Below are 20,843 nucleotides of genomic sequence, written 5' to 3'. Positions count from 1 at the left end.
CCTAGCTCTCTACTCATTAGCCATGTGCCTGTGAATAAATTGCTTAAACTCTGTCTCCATTGTAAAAAAAAACAAACTTGATCACAGTGCCTACCTCATGGACCAGTTATGAGGATTAAATAATATTTGTAAAGGACTTAGCCCATACCTCATACAGATTTCTCATATCTAGAAAAATAAATGTTAATAAATGTTCAATAAATATTAATGTGCTTAGTCACTCAGTCGTGTCCAACTCTTTGTGATCCCATAAACTATAGCCCACCAGGCTCCTCTGTCCATGGAGATTCTCCAGGTTGCTATGCCTTTCTCCAGGGAATCTTCCCAACCCAGGGATCGAACCCAGGTCTCCTGCATTGCAGGCAAATTCTTTACCGTCAGAACCATGTTATTTACCTCTTGTCCTTTGGTTCTCAGCCTAAGCATTGTTTCCTCTGAGAGCACCCACCTGAGTTTCATCCTTCCTTTCTATTCCCTTCTACTCCACTGCATCCTTTTCCACAAAAGTTGTTTCTTTTTTTTGTATGTTTGTTATCATTTGAATGCCTGTTTGTTTGTTGTCTGATGGCCCCGTTAGATTGTAAACTCCATGAGGGAAGGACCCCGCCACTGTACCACCAGACAACCACCATGCTGCACAGTGCCAGGGACGTGGAAGATGCTCAACAAATGTCTTGACAGGTGAGTAACTAGGGCTTGTGTCTCAGGACTAAGTAGGTCTGTGAATACTCAGTGTCCAAGGGAAAAGTGTTGGTGCCTCTGAGGGACTGAGCAGGGCCAGAAGCCAGTGGAGTTCCACTTCACTGCTTTTCAATACACCGTCTTTACGTTGTATTTTAAGACGTTGACACATCAAAACCACATTACTGGATCAAGCTCAAAACTTACATTTGTATGCCAAGATGAAGTGCTCTTTTTTGGCAGGAAAAAAAAAAAGTTCAGATTTGCCGTAGAACCTCATCTAACCTGGAATTGGCCTGAATGAATTGTGTAAATGAAGCAATCATTGTTCTCCCTGCCTCCCCTCTCTACTTCTGCCTCCCAAGGTGACTGAGCAGTTGACTCAATCCACTGCTTTCAGAGATGGGCTAATGTAGACCTGGGCAGTGACTTCCTGAGTGCAGAGCCCAAGATACTGGCTCAGGCTTGCATTTCTCTCTCTGACTTAAAAATTGGACTGCTTTTTCTGCATGCCTTTATTATCCCTTATTTATTTAATGCCAATGCTTATCTGTTCTATGTACACAGCACTTTCCTATCCAAGCTTGTTAGACTATATGGAGGAGATGGTGTTCAGAAAAAACAATGAGAAATATGCACAAAACCAAAAATAAACTCCAGTGTTGTTTGGCTAGTATTGACTTGCTTTCCTCTGTGGCTCCTCCTTGTTTCTCATCAGGGACTCCATCCCAAGAGACCTCCTCCCACCTCCTCTCCTCTTCTATTCTATTGTTTCCTTTCATCCTTCCTGGAAGCCTAGAGGGGATTAGAGGCTTTGGCATCTGTGTGTGAGGGGTTGTGGGAATGTATAATCTCCAATTTATTTTCCATTTGGAATATTGATCTATCCCTTACACATAATAATGACACATATTTTTCAAGGCCACCTTCTTCCAAATTCTTTGTTTGGTCATTCCCCCTAGCCCCCACCCATCCCCCCAATCTTCATTGAAAACATCTCTGTCCCTGCCTAGATTATCCTTTTAATCTAGATTTTGAGGGATGTATTTTTATTAAAAACCAAAAGCTGACTGTTTTGGCAGGAAACTCATATGCTCAGTAAAATGTGTATTTAAAATATAAATTGGGAATATGAGCTAGAAACATCTGCTTTTTCCTTCTACCAGATTTTTGTATGCAATTGAACAATATTAGAGAAAGTTCAGCATCTTATACTATGTAACTATACTGAGATACCTGCTGTTGGCACAGTGTCTTAATATAAGGTGACGATTTTATAGTTTAGTCAGTAAGCTAACAAGAGGCAGCAATGTTTAAAGTTCAAGGTTCTTTGTAATTTAGATATAATTTAGATTTTTATCCTTATGAGTTCCTTATTTTTGATTAAGAATCCCAATTTTTAGGACCTGATTGCCATAAAGGTATTATCTTTCATATTCTAGATTCAAAAAAGCAGGAGACCAAATGCAAACAGTGCAACAGAGAATGAAAGTTACTCTTCAAAAATCAAAATATTCTTATGAATACTATAATGATCCCTGATATGGAGCAAGGAGTTAATGAGAATGGGCAAGCATATTAAATTAAAATGTACATGGAAATCAAATTCCTAGCCTAAAGAAAAACATATGTATTGGTGCCTCTGAAGAGGGAGGAAAATACAAAAGTGTAAAAACATGCATAAATGACATACTCAGAAGCGGGTCCTTGATGGCCTCTTTCTACAAGGATTGCAAACACAGATCTTTCTACCATATGGATGTGTACATGGGATGTGGTCTGAAAACGCTGTGTTGATTCTGGAAAGACCAGAATTTGGAAAGCCAGGATGGAACAGTTCAGGAAAACAGACGTTTTTCTTTGGCCATTGTTCCTAAGTTACTTAAATGAGACTCATTGGCTATTGATCTGTATATATTGAGATTACAATAAAACATAATGGACCAGTTTCTTTTTCCCCAGGCTCATAGGATTGGCACATTATTTATTGGGAATAATAAATCATGGTCTTGGATTTGGGGAAATATTCTAGGATCTGGATGGTAGCTGATTTAAGAGAGTGATGTCAGAAAGAAAGGCACAACTCAGAGTGTGATGCCAGCGCTCACTGGGAGAATAGCAATTGCTGTTTAAAATATTAAACAAGGCAGGTTCAGTATCCAGCCCCACAGCAAGGTGGATCAGAACCCCTCATCATCAGATTCCCATTTCCCTTTCCAGTGGCACTTACATTCTTTTATTTTTCCCCCCTGTGACAACCCTAGCTGCTCTGTTTATCTCTTAAATCTAATTTGCGCTGTGACATCAAGCTTTAATTTTCTTAGGATTATTTTGCTTCTTTTGAAGCACCCATGGTGTGCCAAGCATTGGATAAATTTGAAAAGATACAATTCCTGCTGTTGCTGGGTTCACACATTTAAAGAGATATGACAGGCAAAATACCCTGTAATTGGCAATAGGTAGTCTTCATTTTTTTTTTTCTTTCTTTTTTGGAGAAACTTCCTCATCTCTCTGAAGGATCCTAAGAAGTTCCCTAGATCAAAGTTGTCTAAAACCTGGAGGGTTTGGAATGCTGTCAGAGAGTAAGGGAGGATTCTCAGCTGTGACTGCTCCAGCCTGCCCACGTGCTCTCTGCACGCCTGCCTTACCTGAGCGGACTTGGCTCTCCTCACGCGCCACTTGCCTCTACCACCCAGTTGCCATAGACTCTTCTCCCTCCCCCTCCACCCCAAGGACAGCACACCTGTGTCCGCTCCTGCAGCCAGGACACGAATCCTTTGAAAAACAGGTTGAAACTAGGCTCGGGTCTGGGTGGGCTGACAGTCTCTGGGATCCCCTCTAGGAGGAGATGTCCAGGCAGGTACGGACCGTAGCTAGGGACACGCCCCCCTCCCCGTGCTCCCCCAGTCACCCTGGATTTTCCCTTTTTCACCTATCCACCTAGGATGTTCTTTGTCTTTTTCCCTGTATCACTGAAGCCCTCTCGTGCCCGGGGACTGCAGAGGAAAGCCAGGCTATCCACAGGGCAGGACGACTCTGCCTGTGAGTGTTGCGTGTGTTTGTGTGCGCACGTGAGTGTGTATGTGTGTGCGTGTGTGTATGTGTTGCTGAGGGGCTTGCGATCATAACTGAGGAGTAAAGCACCCCCCACTGTCTTTGCTTTCTTCTCCCCTGCCACTTCTTAGATTCCCCCAAGGCGCAAAGTGCTTGCCCCTGCCCGAGACTGTCGGAGGCTTAGGTACCCCGGGGCTCAGGCTGGTTGGGGAGTCCCTTCATCCGGCCCACGCCTGCACCCTGAAGCTTCAAAGTTGCAGAAAACAGTCTTGAGGAGCAGAGGCTGGCGCTTGAGGCCAGTGCGCAGTGGCTCTCATACGGGTGGGGGCCGAGTGGAGGGTCGGGTGAGCGCACCGCTGGGAAAAGGGGAGGAGGAGATTGTGGAGGGGAGAAGAAAGAAGGGAGGGGAGGCGGGGAGCAGCTGCTGGGGGCGGTGAGGAGCAAGGTGGCTCCCAGTGGCCCGAGCCCCGCGGTTCCCGGGGATGCGCCAGGCAGCCAATGGCAGCGCAGAGGTGTACAGCAGATGGCGTCCGACTGCGCTGTTCCTTCCTCCTCCTCCTCTTCCTTCAGTGCTGAGGAGCCAGAGTCGCCGCCGGGTTGCCAGACGCTGGAATGGGTGGTCTCCCGATACGCACCACCATCTTTTTTGCACTCAGAAAGCTCGGAACTCAGCAGCTCCCAGAGGCTGCGGCAGCGGCACGGGTGAGGCGGGTGAGTACCACCGCGCTGCACCGCAAGCTAGGGATGCCCGGCACCCGGTTGGCGAGGTGACCGGGGCGGAGGGGGGCGCGCCCCGGGCACAGACTTTGTTTTTTTCTCCCTGGGCAGCCTCCTTCTCTCCTCCGGGCAGTACACTGGAACTTGCAAGCGGAGCTTCCCGGACACCTCTGGCTTGAGGCTGCAGAAAGGGCGGGCTGCCAGGGGCGCAGCGTGCGGAGACCCCTGGGCTGGGAAGGCGGAGATACCCTACACACGATGGGCACAGACCTCAGGCCACCGAACTGAGCTCTGGGAGTGGGACGGCAAGAGCTCTGCCCCCTACACTTCCAGCTTGCTTTACGGGTGGCTGATGAAGGAAACCAGGGGTCCCTCATCCTGAGCGCAGAGCCTCAAAGCCCAGGATAAGAAAGCGTAGAGTTCTGCGGCTTTGCAAACAGGTTGACTGAGGGTTCCCTTTCCATAGTTCTGACTGGGAAATCTGTGCGTGGGCGTTCAGTGCCCCGAGAGGATAGCCGAGCAAGCCAAGAAGTTTGCAGCTTCTTCTGATTTATCAGTGGAGTGTAGGGAAGCTGCAGCAACAGTTTATACTTCCACTGTCCCTGCGAGGGGCGAGCTGGGGAGAATGGGTCTTGTGGGTCTGGTGTTACATCACTCTGTTTATGAAGAGAGACCTGGGAACGGTGCTTGAGAGTAAGGGACAAGGAGGAGGACACGGGCAATCTCTAAAGCATCACCCATATGCTCCTGTCACCTTTCCTAACACCTCCAGTAGTATGAAAGTTATTTGAATATGCAAATGAACCCACCCTCTCCTTTGTGCAGTCCACAAAGTATGACTCTTGAAGTTGGAAAGCTTGGGGGGTAGGGATGTTTGGAGAGGAAGTGTTAAGCTCTCTCAATCTCTTAGATCGAGGGAGAAAACTATTTCTGGGAAGGGCGGGTGGTACTTAGAATTATTCTGGGTATTCCTCAAGAGCTATAACAATTCAGTGATCTCTGGTCAAGGGGCAATTAACCAAGATCATGTTACATTGACCTCTTCTATGGGAGATGCCAGGGTTATTAGGTGCTCTGGTCATTGCCAGGGTGATCTCCTGGTAGTTTACTGTTTGCATTGTGCTCTTGTAAATGACAACCTGGCTGGAAAAGCCTTCTTGGTGTTTTTCAAGAGGGCATCTGTGGGTGCTGTGTTATCATGAAAATGGTAACCCATGTAGGCAGGATGCATGCTGGCATGGTTGTGGAGTGTCTTGTGTGTGTGTGTGTAGGTGTGTGCACATGTACATCTGGAATTTCTTTTGTCAGGCAATTTTTGGATGTCAAAGTGGTATTCTTCTCTCCCAGGACAGTAATGGTTTCTTGGGTAACTGGGAGGTAGTGATCTCCAGGGAGGCTCCTTTATATTCTGGACTATATTATAGCTGTTGGTTAAGGCTTCTTGAAAGCAACTTAGGATGTTCCTAAACAAATCAAGAAGTCCTATCCAGTGGTAAAGGAAGAGTCTCCTGCATTTGTGGTTTGAAAACTATATAAAGTATGTGTCTTGAGGCTTCACTTTGATGCACTGCTATTTTAAACCTTGATACCATTAATATCAGCTGCCTTCTTTTAAAACTTCATTTGGCCAGTTCTCTGCTTTCTTTGGGTAGATGAGCCAACTGGGTAGATTAGAAAATGCCTGGAATTGGCTTCTTACTATGCCTGGGCATTGCAGATTTTTTTTTCACCCGCCTGCTGGGAGTTGGGGACTAGAAACTCTTCTGCATTTAATTTAAGTGAAAAATAATTTTGATGATAATTCTCTTGACCCTGTAACAACATATACAGATAAAATTGTTGGCTTAGAAAATGTGGGAGAGTCTTGTTTTTTAACACAAACAGTTCCAGCAGTTGTGAACACCTGCAAACCATTCAGGGTTCTGAAGATTTGCAGTTAAGCCATGGTGAGGACTTGGAGATGTGTGGTCCAGCAAAAGTCTGCCAATGGCTGAGAGACCTTCAAAGTCCATTTCAGTAGTTCAGAAAAAGTGGGCTTACTTTATATCTACTTTAATATTTAAATTCATACTTGGAAAATTATCTTTATAGTATTTCATAGTCTTCAGTATTTACCCTCATTATTTTTTTAAGGTATTTTGTAGTTTATTTGCTCACTGTTTATGTTTAGTAGACTAAAGTTTAGTATGTCCAGGTGGTGCTAGTGGTAAAGAACCCCTGCCAGTGCAGGAGACAGAAGAGATGCAGGTCCAATCCCTGGGTCAGGAAGATCCCCTGGAGGAGGGCATGGCAACTGACCCCAGGTTAGCAAAGAGCTGGACACAAACTGAAACGACTCAGCACTGTGCATCTCATTAAAGCAGGACCATGTTTCTTTTGCCTATTTCCATATTTTCAGTACCTAGCAGGACCTAGGTATGTCTGTGTTGGTGTGTGCTTAGTTGCCCAGTCCCATTCAACTCTTTACAACCATGTGGACTATAGCCCAGCAGGCTCCTCTGTCCATGGGATTCTCTAGGCAAGAATACTGGAGTAGGTAGCCATTCCCTTCTCCAGGTGACCCAGGGACCGAACCCTAGTCTCCTGCATTGCAGTGGATTCTTCACCATCTGAGCCACCAGGGAAGCCCCAGCCCCATTATTTTTAGTGAAAGTTGTTTCTTGTTAACTAGCTGAAGAGCTAAGAAACAGAGGGACTGTTAGATGGGCAGACAATAATTGCTGATGGTAAAAGCAGTATAAACACAGTCTCCAGTTTTGAGGATTGACATTAATAAATTGGCAACTGAAGATACCTTTCTGTTCTGTGCTGAGTGTGCCTTTTGAAAGAAAGAGGTAAAGAATTAGAGAAAAATGATACTGCTAAAATGTACTTCATGAGAAAGCCTATTAAGGACCTTGTCTACTTGCTTCAGATCCTGTTTCTGAAGGAATTCTTTTATTAATATCTGCTTAAAAAACTTTGTCCTTAAATAATAGACTGAATAGGCAGGATAAAAAGATAGGAACTAAGCGAGTGAAAGAGGAGTGTCCAAACAAACAAACAAAAATTTCCAAGACATGTAACTCATTTTAATTATATTTCACAAACTGAAGCTAAAGTCATTTGATTCCTTCAAAGAAAACATCTTTCCCAAACTACAATTTTGCCGTTCTGCACACTTTATAAAGATTAGGCATGAAAGTAATAACATCATTTCAAAAGTTTGAATAGAATGATGAAAAATAGTTGACTGGTCCTATTGAGTTAACAGTCAAAACGACAAGTGATACAATATGTTAAGTACACGATCAAGATGAACAGATTAAAAGATTCTAAGTAGTGACAACTATACTATTAATACTTGGTGGAGAAAAGCACAACACCATTGACAGCATAGCTCCAGAGACACTCTCCAGGCAAAGTATAAAAAATGGATCTTTGACTAAATAGAGGGTTTTACAGCATCCAAAACTATTTACATGAGCTACTTAGATATCTTTTTGGGTCTTTTGGATATGAATTGCACATAAGTGTTTTATACTTTTAAAGAAGACATTTGCCCAGATTATAGCTATAAAGGAAGCAGCCGCATTCCCTTTAACACCAGGCAGCTTCCCAAATATAACACAGGTCCTTAATTTAGTGCTGTTAACAGGATTATATCTAAGTGATAATTAACATGTTAAACCTGTGAAAGTAGAGGATTTTCAACTCTACTTTTAATTCTAGAAATTGAGAGTTCAAGTGGGATTAGTGTTTTTGCACCTGTGAAGTCTGTGGCAACCTTGCTCCAAGACGATAAATATTGTATTCACCCTTTAAATTTTCTCATTTGTTGGGATTATTTTGTTGATGTTTTGACTAGGATTTTCATGGATGGTTATTCATAAGAGCTAACAGTAGCTATTGATGAAAGCAAGCCAAAGAGGATTAGGTACATTTCCCTTCAACTTGTATGTAGCTTTTGACAGAGGAGGAAATAGAGGTCACAGTCCTTGAATCCTAGGAGTGCACTTGCATTTGGAGCCATGTTGCCTGGAGCCAGCCAGGTAAATAAAATATAGACACTTAGTTATTTTCATCCACTGTAATCCACTGATGATTTGTTATGAGCATTCTCTAGCAACTAGGTCAAGCAGTTCATTTGAAGGGGAAAATAGAATATTAGTGAAATCCAGTTACTTCATGCCTTTTTTTTTAATGGGTATACTATTTTATTAATGTTCAAACTTCACCACGAGTTCAAGTATATGCTAGCCTTATGTTCAGACTGTTGAATGAAGACTAAAAATGGACAAAGCTTTAAGGGTGCAGTGTATTGAACACTGTACAATATATTAACTAGACAACCTAGAGGGTTGTGTAACTATGTATTTAGGACCACAAGTGTAGGAAGAAGCCCTGGAATTTGAGGAAAAACCTGCCATTCAGGACTGAACAGAGGTCTTTGGTTGCTGACAGAGTCTCCCCTTGACTTCAGACTTGAGACAAACCGACGGAGTCTGTCAGTGTACAAAAACCACTGAATTCAGGACAAACAATAACAGGATAGATTGCCCAGAGCCAATTCGGATTCTGGGGGCCCTGGATTGGCTGGAGGTTGGGATATGTTCCAGCCGAAAGTCCAGGACCTGTAGAGAGCAGCCATCTACTGAAAATCATCCATTTCAAACAAATTCCTGAGATGCTTTTCCCAAACCAGGGTATTTCATGTCTTTTGGTCCACTTCTGAAACCAATCCTAGAGATGCTGGAGAATAGAGTTTCTTTGGTGGCCAGGACTCAGGCTTACTGAAGGGATGGAGGAGTCAACCCAGGTTCAGTTTGTAAGCCAAACAATTAAGTCATCCAGCCCATAGAAGAACTACTATATTTTAAGAGTAGGTGTGTGCTCTTGTGATGAAAAACAACAAGAACAGCAACAACAATAGCAACACAGCACCTTTAAAACTTTTCATCTCATTTTTGGTCATTAGCTTATTTCACATTTTTTTTTATTTTTTCCTGTGATGTGGGAGTCTGTAGACTTTTTTGAAATTAAAAAAAAAGCAGGTCTTCCCATCAGAAAAGTTGGACTTTGACTTAGATGTGAGGATTGGTGAGAAGGAAGAGATGGCCCCTACATCAAGGCTGTCATTGTTGAACTTAGGTATTTTGCATCAAGGAACATGATGCCTTCTTTTGATTTTGCCTCTCTAGGCATGTTTTAATTATGAGCCTCTTGTAATTAAATATGCTGCAGCTAAAAACAGAATCCTGAGTAACTAATGCATAAATGATCCTTCTATGCCTTCACTGGAAAGCAGCTCTTTGCTGTGTTCTACCACTTGTCTGCGTGAGGGTTGGCTGCAGATTTGTGCCCTAGTGTTATGTTATTGAACAACTCATTATTTCTGGAAGAATCACAGTGTTGGGAAAAGCTCTTAACTTCATGGTAGTCAGGCACCATGGCTTGGTCTTCAACTGTAGTTTTGGAGTGATGCAGATTTGAATTTAGGTTTCTTTCAGGTGGTTATTTTGAAAACTATACCATGTAATACACATAAATGAAAGATTTTAAGTATGGTAAGACTAAAGCTTGCAGTAATCTCTGCTTGCAGAGTTGGCTCCTGGGCACTCCTCTATTGATTTCTGCCTTGCTTGCTTACGTTAGGCACGTTTCGGGTGATTTGGCCGCTGATACAGTCTTGCGTGTGCATGCGTGTGTGCTCAGTTGCTTCAGTCGTGTCCGACTGCGTGTGACCCCGTGGACTGCAGCCTGTCAGGCTCCTCTATCCATGGATTCTCCAGGCAAGAATACTGAAGTGGGTTGCCGTGCCCTCCTCCAGGGGATCTTCCTGACCCAGGGATCGAACCTGCTTCTCTTATGTCTCCCTCACTGGCAGATGGGTTCTTTACCACTAGCGCCACCTGGGAGGAACCTGATACAGCCTTGCTGGTTGTAAAAATATTGAAATCTGTACCAGTAGGTAAACAGGTGTTGTTCTAAGCCCCCTGAGGACCCTATTACCACCTCAGTCCTATGGCTATTCCCCTGACATCTCTTAGATGATCTCTTATTATAGCAACTCAGACAGATACTATTTGGTGTGGCAGAAGGGCCTGGAGACCCACCCCAGGGGTATTGCTAGAATCTGTTCTGGTTGGTTGGCACTTGAAGCCCTGCCACTTGGTAAGTATTTCTAGTATCATCCCTTGATATTTTTAACTCATGACATGAATCAATGCAGCCATTGGTGTTATCAAGTATTTGAACATGAAATCTGTTAAGTTTTTATTTTTTAGATCTCCAACATTTATAGCTGTTAAAAACATTTAGCTATTAATGTTTAATGTTAAAAACATTTAGCTATTATTATTTGCATATAGTTATGTGAACAAAGAGCCCAGAGTACCTAGACCACTTTTGGTTGAGCTACCAATTTCTATAAAGCCACTCTATTGTCATGTTGTGAAAATCATTCAGTCATGTCTGACTCTTTGTGACCCCATGGACTGTAGCCTGCCAGGCTCCTCTGTCCATGGGATTCTCCAGGCAAAAGTACTAGAGTGGGTTGCCATTCCCTTCTCCAGAGGATCTTTCTTGACCCAGGGAACAAACCCAGGTCTCCTGCCTTGCAGACAGATTCTTTACCATCTGAGCCACCAGGAAGCCCCATAAAAACCACTGTACATTCTCTTGAATTTGTCTCCCCCTCCCCAACCCCAATATAACTAAGCATACTAAGTCAAAGGGCAGAGACAAATTTCTACCCCAGGTCAACTGCTGCAACTGTATCTCCTTTTATACACATTTATGGATGTATGTATGTGAGAGTAGTTCAACAAAGCTTTTTTCTTTTGGGGGAAAAAGTAATTATTTTTTCCATCTCCATTTCTGGTCTTCAGAATTAACTCAATTTATTTCATATCGACTTCCATTCATTTTTGTGATTAAGTCTTGTTAGCAGGGCTTGGTTTCACTGGAATTAACCTCTTCCATGAGCTAGAATATCTCTGGCCAATCAGGGAGAGGGAAGGGGTGATTCCAACCTTGCAGACTCTATAAGGAGAATTCTTTGGTTCATTCTTCCAGATGTTTTCTGGCTAAAATGAAACAGTGCTAAATGGGCCCTGAGAAACACAAGTTACACTTCTATTGTGAACAAGGAAAATATTCCAGGTCCTACATTACATTGACCTTCTGCTATCAGGCCTGTCTTCCTTAAGTCAACCACAAGACCCACCCCAATTTCAGAAGTCCCATGTGTTGTTTTTTCCTACTTCCAGGTCCCAGTTATCCACATTTTACCTATTAGTCAAGATCCATTTTCATTATACTTCCACTGAGCTTTGTCTAATTATGCCAGTTCACAAAGCCCTCTTTCTGTCCGAGCAACTCAGGTGGTAAATTCTAATTTTAATGTTTGATTGAATCTGTTTTCTTATTAGCATCTGCTTGTGCAGTTTAGGTAGTAAAGGGCTTGAATCAGAAAGGGCACCACTCTATTGAAGATTCTGAAACCTGTTAGAAAGGAGAGTGTGATGGAAAGAAGGGTGACAGTGGCCCTTTGAGGATCTCTGGGGCAAAGTTTAACAATATCCAGGAAGGTGACCAAAGTGACTACTAATTGCTTATCTATGACATGCTGTATCACCTAGGTACATAAGAGTCAACATGTCTAAGCTTCATAATAGCACTGCAAAGTGGTTTCTGTTATTTAGCCTCATTTTTCATACTAGGAAAGGGAGGCTGAAGGACCTTTGGCACAGGGTGTAAGGCCAGGATAACTGGTAAACCACAGAGCAGAGATTTACATTCCAGTCTGTCTGTCTGCAAGACCCATATTGCTTCTGACACACTAGACCACCCTCGAGCCTGAAGTTTGAGTCAGCAAGTTTAATATTAACCTCTACTGGAATGCAGGCATGCACACACACACACACACACACACACACACACACACAGAGTCACTCACACTCACCTACTGCCAGAGCCTACACATGTGATGGATGGAGTTCACTGACAGGAAGAGCAATGCTAAATCATTTCTACCTGGAGGCAGACATGTCATCAGGACACAGGGAAAAGGCTGCAGTTTGATTTGGCGCAGACCTTATGTATAAAGTTTATAGTATCTTAGAATTGTAAAGAGCTTGAGACATACATATATAAAAGTGTGGGCTTATTGAGAAACTGTTGGAAGATTCTGAAAATCCACACATGTGTAGGAAATCCACATGGTATTCCCTTTCACTAATGGCTTATCATTAAAACAACTGTTCTCCTGAATATACAAATATTCAAGGCATTAGCTTTGAAATTAACACCAAGAGCAGGAAAAGGGGGAAAACCGGTCTTCAAATGTGAGTGTGGGTAGATGGGCAGTGGCCTTAGTCATTCCCATGACTGAGCTGAGCCATCTGATCGAGTGTGTGTCCTTGTCTGTCCTCTTTTTTCCACTTTCCGACAGCAAAGTATCCTTGGTTGAAAGGGAAAACTCTGCTAAAAGAGAAAGGTTGTTCTTGGGTGAAGCATGTATGATGAATCACATTTTTGAAAATTTGTTTTTAAAAAGGTTTTGCTGGGTCAGCATAAGGTCTCTTGACATGAACTTCCATGGGAATGTATAATATCCCCATTTCCAATACCAAAATCTTTCAACAATTTCTATAGAAATATAGCATTGGAATATGACCAGTTTCTCTCTTTGCCTCTGGCACAATCGTAGATAAAGCAGCTCAGAAGATTCAGAGTTGCAAAGAGAGATTTTTACTCATTCCAGGAATAAACTTTTTCACATTCAGAGAAGTTCAGGAATGCCATATCTCAAGAAAATGTGGGTTCACTATCTTTGGGGTTATTCAAATAGAGGACTAGAACCTGTATGTCACCATATTCTGTAGAAAGGACTTGTGCACAGGGTATTAAAACCAGGTTTAACGAGCATATACTGTTGACTGAAAAAAATATACACAATGTGAGGCTAGTGAGTTAAGTTTTACTGGGGGCAGAATGAGGATTATAGCCTGGGAAACAGTTTCTCAGATGGCTCTGAGAAACTGCTCCAAAGAGGTAGTGGAGAAGGCCAGCATTACATATGATTTTAGTGAAGCAGGGGTACATGGAGTCAAGCACACATTTTGTTAGAGGCTTGTTGCTGGACATGAGAAGCAGAAGTCACTGTTGCTGATTTTAGTGTTTTTCTAGATATGAGGAGGTGCAAACATTTGGGCTAATAAAATCTTCTCCTGAAAAGATCTAACTATCTGTAGGCTTGTTCTGCCAGTTTTCCCAGAGCACTGAATATCTCGTTTCTGCTCTCCACCCTGAACTCCTTTCAGGGGGTGTTGAAGGTCCATGCCTGCAGTGGCTAGTGACTTTGTAGAGGCAGGTAGTAAGTGACAGGTTTTAGTTGGTGATACTATATACCTGATACTGTTCTACATGTATGAATTTATGGAATCCTCTCAAAATTCTTAGAGTTGACTGCCTTATCATTATTCCTATCTTATAGATGCAGAAACAGTAAGTGACATCATCCAGGTCAGGATATGTACTCAGGTAGTCTGATTCTACAGTAGCATTTTTCAATAGAAATAGAAAGCAAGCCACAAGTACAATTCCTATATGCAATCACACATTTTCTAGTAGCCACGTTAAAAGAGGGGAAAAAGGACATTGAAGTTTAATTTAATAATGTATTCTATCAATATCAACCTAATGTATTTGGAATATTATTTCAAAATGTATCAATTATAAGAAAATTATTATGATTATTTTCCTATATTTATTTATTTTTTATTGGTGGAAAATTGCCTTAAAATTTTGTGTTTGTTTTTGCTGTACAATAATGTGAATCAATCATAATTTTATATATATATATGTCCCTTCCCTCTGGAGCTTCCCTCCCCTCCCCCCATCCCACCCCTCTAGGTCATCACAGAGCATCAGGCTGGGCTCCCTGTATTATTTAGCAACTTCCTGCTAGCTATTTTACATGTGATAATGTATGTATGACAGTGCTATTTTCCCTGTTCATCCCACTACCTTCCCCCACTGTGTCCACAAATCTGTTCTCTTACTAGGTTTATTAGTACCATTTTTCTAGATTCCATATATATGTGTTAATATATGATGCTTGTTTTTCTCTTTCTGACTTCCTTCACTCCATGAAAGAGGATCTAGGTTCATCCAACTCACTATACCTGACTCAGATTTGTTCCTTTTCATGGCTGAGTGATATACCATTGTATAAATGTACTACAACTTCTTTATCTGTTCATCTGTTGATGGGCATCTAGGTTGCTTCCATGTCCTGGCTATTATAAATATTGCTTCAGTGGACATTGGGGTGCCTGTGTCTTTTAGAATTGTGGTTTTCTCAGGGTATATACCCAGTAGTGGGATTTCTGGTTGATGTAGTAGATTTAGTCCTAGTTTTAATGAAATGTTTTAGAGCTTTGTTGTACCAAATCTTTGAAAGCCAGTCTGTAATTCACTCTTACAAATATGTCTCAGTTTAGACTAGCATGTTTGCAGTGCTCAGTAGCCATTTGTGGCTGGGGTGGCCTTATGGGATATGACTAGAGCCTGTGCTGTGAACAGCCCCACTCGATTGCTGTCTGTTGGCTGCCAAGTTTCCTTCCAGAGCGCGTACCATTGGCCTGCATATATGAGGTCATTCAGCTAGTTATTAATTTTGTTCTTGAATACCAGCATGGGTTATATCTTCAAAAAAGCCAGCTTAAAATACTTCTATGCTTTTCTCAGGAACCTATTTACTTTCAAAACCTATAAGGTAGGAAGAGTTCTCTGTGAAGTGAAGTCGCTCAGTTATGTCCAACTCTTTGCGACCCCATGGACTGTAGCCCACCAGGCTCCTCCGTCCTTGGAATTTTCCAGGCAAGCGTACTGAAGTGGATTGCTATTTTCTTCTCCAGGGGATCTTCCTGATCCAGGGATCGAACTCAGGTCTCCTGTATTACAGGCAGACGCTTTACTGTCTGAGCCACTAGGTAAGGTAGGAAGAGTTCTCTGTATCATCTGTCAAAAAATTAATCCCATGTGTTCATTTGTGGCAGTGGATCATATCCCAATGTCTTCCAGTTTACAACTGTTTACATGCATAGTCATCCTGCCCTTGTCATGTCCAGGCTAAACAATTACAGTTTCTTGTGCTGTTTTTTATTGTCATTTTTTTTTTTATTGGTTTGCTAGGGTATCTATGTAGCCTGATGCATATGAAATGGGCATAGCTGAAAATCAGCTTATCTCTAATAAGAAAGAGAAGAGAGAAAAGCACCTTTATTGAAGAGTGAACTAACAATTTTTCTCACTTGCTAATGTTTCTCAGTCTTCTTTTACCTTATTCTTATGATTCCTGCAGTCAGAAGTGACACGCAGACCACCAAAGGGATATTTCTGATCAAATCGTAGTAATTTCGGGTACGTTTGCTTCATGACTTGGCAGGTAGCATTCTTCTCAGTGATCTGAGGGCTTTTCTCAAGTTGAATTTCTGACAGTAACCGACCCTCCAGGTTGTGGCATGCTTCAATTGAAAAAGCAGAATGTGACATGCCTTTCATTGCGTGAAACATAAAAAAAAGTCTCGCGTCTCCTTTGTGAGTGTAACCTCTATTCAGCTGTACGTGAGAATGTGGGACAGTTTTAATAATTCCAAGTCTCTTTTTGGGGAGGGAGGAGCATTTTACATGAGTTGCTTACTAAAAGAAAATTACTAAGAACAAGGCTGCAGTTGGGAAGAAAAAAATTCTAAACTTCATAGGGAGGAATTTCCTTTTGGAGATAGACTCTAGGGATATGTCATCTAATATTATGTGCATGAATATTAGATATTTCATTTGGATTATAGAATTGGTAGAATTAAAACATAACACTTGTGGACATAATATATCCCCTGTGAAGCCCATCTTTTTCTTTTTTTAAACTAAGACATCTTTACACAGCAAGACAAACCAATGGAAAATGCAATGTGCATTTGTGAGCTATGTGAATAAATTCAGCGTATTTATTGAGGGCCTGCTGTGTCCCTGGCACAGAGTGGATAAAAGCAAATAGAGGAGACCAGCCTCAATCTCCAGGAATTTGTATTCTAACTGGTGAGACTTGCACGTCCTCTGTCCTTGGCCAAGCCAAATCACCTTATTTATATACATTTAGCTCTCTGACTAGGTATGAGCTGTGAAAACACAGAGAATGCATCTTACTTATATTTGTATTTTCAACAGCTTGCAGAGAATAATTATGCAGGGGCTTCCCAGGTGGTGCTAGTGACATAAAAGACACGGGTTTGATCTCTGGGTTGGGATGATCCCCTGAAGGAGGGCCTGGCAACCCACTCCAGTGTTTTTGCCTGGAGACTCCCATGGACATAGGAGCCTGGCGGGCTATGGTCCATCGGGTCGCAAAGAGCTGGACACGACTGAAGTGACTTAACATGCACATATGTACACAGGTTCAGTTCAGTCGCTCAGTCGTGTCTGACTCTTTGCGACCCCATGAATCGCAGCACGCCAGGCCTCCCTGTCCATCATCAACTCCCGGAGTTCACTCAGATTCACGTCCATCGAGTCAGTGATTTTGTGCTGGATTAAATGAAAGTAGTACATTAATTTTATTTATATTGTGAATTAAAGTACAACTATAATATCATATTTATAATAGGACCATTTCTATAAAAATTTGCATTCTAAATAACGAAGAGAAATCAAATCTAGTCTCAATTCCTCTGTGTCTCCTTTGGCTGGATTTACTCTGCTGAATCCAGTTGGTAACTTCTGACAGCTCCATTGCAGTTGAAAAAAGATAGTCTTAACCTGATGGACATGTGGAGCCTCTTGTCTCAGCATGCTGGGGTCATATCATGATTTAACCTGAGTCACAGACACTTTGAGCACACCAGAAATGATTCTGTTCTGTTCTGTGGATGAAGAACTTTAACATTCAATCACGTTAAGTAGTTCTTGGAGGTAGGCATGCAAGAGGCGGGGAGCAGAGTGGGTTAAAAATATATTTACATGTACCTGCGTAGGGTTTCCAATGATAGTTGAAGAATATAGGGCTAAATAATATCCGGAGAATAGTTAGTGTCTTTGAACAGAAGGAATCAGCAAGAAGTTAGCAAGTCTGTAACCTACAGAGCTAGAGCCCCCTTTGACTGGATTGTCCCATCAAGGCATGGAATATGCTGCTTTTCTAGTGTGGCTGTTTAAGCCACTTTCAGAAAATTTAACATCAGCATAAACACATCAGATCATCAGGAAGACATTTATTTAGCATTTTGCCTGAAAGGGTTTCAGTACACTTTGATAGATTTAAAATAATTCTTCCCAACCTACCAAGTTCCTCAAGGAAAATAACCAGAAATAGACTCACAGACAAAGAAAACAAACTTATGGTTACCGAAGGGAAAAGGTTACAGAGGGAGGGATAAATTAAGAATTTGGGATTAACAGATACATACCACTAATATATATAAAATAGACAATCAACAAGGCCCTACTGTATAGCACAGGGAACTCTACTCAATATTCTGTAATAACCTTTATGAGAAAAGAATCTGAAAAAGAATGGATATTTGTATATCTGTAACAATCACTTTCCTATACACCTGGAACTAATACAACATTGTAAATCAATTAAACCCCAATATAAAATAACAATTAGAAAATAATATTAGAAAGGAAATACTAACCAGTAAGGAACATTGTGTGTCTATGGTATGCTTTGCACTATCCTTGGCCTGGTAGAATGTACATATCCCCATATCCCCAAACTGGCCATCTGCTCAGGGAATAGTCATGGAATTAATGTGGAGGTAGGAGAAAAAGAGGAAGGATATACTACAAAGATAAAAATTGTACCTATGGAATTTTATGGATTAATGGATTCAGCATAAGGAGGAATAAATTTGGCTCCCTATCACCATATTTGTTTTACTTACAGTTTTCCAAACATTGCTTTTGATTCTGGATCATATATGCTAGTCTTTAAGACTAGATATCTGTATTCTCTTTAATCTAAAGCCTTAGTATTTTGAAGTTCATGGCTTAAGAAACCTCTTCAAGATTCAATAAAAAGAATAAAAGCAACTGCAAACTCCTCTGCAGCCTGGAAATGTGGGCAGAATGGCTTATCCCTGGTTTACTGGCCTGCGTAGAACTTGATCTCATTTTCAAACTCTTTGATTTGAAAACTTGTGAGGCTCACAGTCTAAATAAAGTGAGACCCAAATCCTTTTAATCCAAGGTAAATAATTTTGTCTTGGCATGTGTCAGCATGACGGGGAAATGTACACAGGGACAGAATTATCCATTGATTTGGCAACAAGTTTGGCAAGCATGGATGTTCGGTAAATGGCTACGAGATAAAAGCATCTGAATTATCAAAGTAGTCAATCAGCCCCAAGAACTGAAAGCAAAGAGATGCTCAGATTTTATAGTATGAAATCAGTTAAGCTATGAAGGCGTGGGAAGTGAACAGAGGATGACGGGAATTTAGTACAGCACATGTGTGAGCATGTGCACGCACGCACGCACGCACACACACACACACACACACTCTGAAGAAAACATACACATAGTTAAATGATAGCAAAGTGATAGCAAATCCAAGATGAGAAATGGCAGGAAAAGAGGGAAGAGGAGGCAAACAATTCACCTGAAAGGGAATTAGCACTCTTACCTATTGGGACTTGTCATACCATTTTATTGAAACCAACAAATGACTGTTTGAGGGGTGTAGAGGACAAAACTTGTGAAAGAAAGAATGCCTCTGATTTTAAAGGTTGAGCAGGTTACAAAGGAGGGAGAAATCTGTGTAACCCAATCATACTAGGCATTCTCTCAGATATAGAAAAATTATGAACAAGAACAAAAACAAATGGGAGTGCTTTGAAGCAGTAGTTGACATTGTGATATTTAATGCTCTATACAATGTACCATCAGAAATTCATATATTGCATATATAAGCACAAGCCTTTCTCATGTAAAACAAAGAATCTACTATTGACTCCCTTTCCAGTCACCTTGTTATCTCTTTTTTTTTCCAGCTCTACCTTATGAAACTAGTAGAATTTTCTCTCTGTCTTCACTATGCATTTATTCTTCGAATCACCGAGCCTGGATTCTGTCCCCACTGTTCCAACTGAAATTAGTTCTCGCCAAAATTTTGAATGATTTCTTAGTTGTCAAATCCAATGGACATTTTCAGACTCATTTTATTATGATGATTAAAAGTAGAATCTTAGTGTATTAGAAAAGCCAAAAATGAATTGGCAATATTCCCGTGATCCTACCATTTTGAGTCTCTGTTTTAAAGCTGCCAAAATAACTATTGGAGATTTAGACAAGCAAAATGGGTAATTTCGGACTAAGTGTAAACTGGAAAAGATTGAAATGTATGACACTTGGCCAAAAAGGATAGCTAGAAAATAAAGTTGAGATTGGAATATTAGCCTTTAGAAATGGAGAAAGATGTGGGTAAGTAGCAGGAAACTTAATTAGAATTTATTAGTAGAAAATATAACAGTCCTTTATAGAAGATACCATAGTAACTCCTCAGGGGGTGAGGGGAAGTACTGATTAGTACACACATGTTCCCCTTACTGGAGAGTTTTTAAGAAGTTAAACGAGGAAATTTTAAAGAAGACATGCAAATGAATATGTGCTTAGTCACTGATGTTCTTACGAGCACCAAACTTACTGATTCAGAGTGTCAAGAGGATGAAGTGTCTGCTTGTAGAGTTCCCTGGTTGACATCACCACTGAAATCATCTTTCAAAGAAAATCTTGATCCACTATCTAACAATTGCAAGTGGTTAGGGTTTCCCCATGAAATTCGTAGATACCTGTTTGCAGACAATAGACTTATTCCATATTTACCTTTTCCTCAATTTTGTTGTTGTTGTTGTTAATTTGTTCAGGAACTGTCCCTTTAAGAAAACTCAAGAGAAAAGAGATTGAAAGGGATAAATATTACGTCAGTCCTTTTAAAAGAGAAAAGGCACACTAATGCCAGTGTAACCATCAAGAGTAGACATTTATTAAACACCTGCCCTGGTCCTTTAAATCAGCTCTAAGGTCTGCGAGGAAGTCTGAGAGCTCAGAGGCTCTGCAGGGAAATTCATCTAGAAAAAAAAAAACACATCAGCTCATTTTTCAAAAAGACTCAGGACTACATGCCATCCCCAAAGTGCTCTTTCAAATCCAATGAGTCAAGCAGAACTATATATAGTTAAATGATATGCTTGTGTTTATCAGAGCTGGCATTATGACATTAAGTAAAATTTATGATACATTAGGGTTTACATTAGAGGTTTATTTTTGTGCTGTGTGTACATTTGAGAACATTGGGTCTCACTGTATAATTTCTACATAATTATTGTCCAATTTTGGGGACACATCAT

General features: G+C 41.3%; 1 protein-coding gene across 1 annotated transcript in view; it reads left to right on the top strand.

The window, feature by feature from the left end:
* Positions 1-4,122: 4,122 nt before the first annotated feature.
* THSD7B (thrombospondin type 1 domain containing 7B) overlaps positions 4,123-20,843 on the top strand; it is a 1,055,806-nt gene continuing 1,039,085 nt past the window's right edge. Inside the window, exon 1 of the mRNA XM_069574436.1 lies at positions 4,123-4,446. The gene's annotated coding sequence lies outside the window, so the exon portion shown is untranslated. The remainder of the gene's footprint in view (positions 4,447-20,843) is intronic.

This window comes from Ovis canadensis, chromosome 2 (assembly GCF_042477335.2).
Source record: "Ovis canadensis isolate MfBH-ARS-UI-01 breed Bighorn chromosome 2, ARS-UI_OviCan_v2, whole genome shotgun sequence".
Classification (NCBI taxonomy): Eukaryota; Metazoa; Chordata; class Mammalia; order Artiodactyla; family Bovidae; genus Ovis; species Ovis canadensis.
The sequence above is the reverse complement of the archived record's forward strand: the minus strand, read 5'-3'. Positions and strand labels throughout refer to the sequence as shown.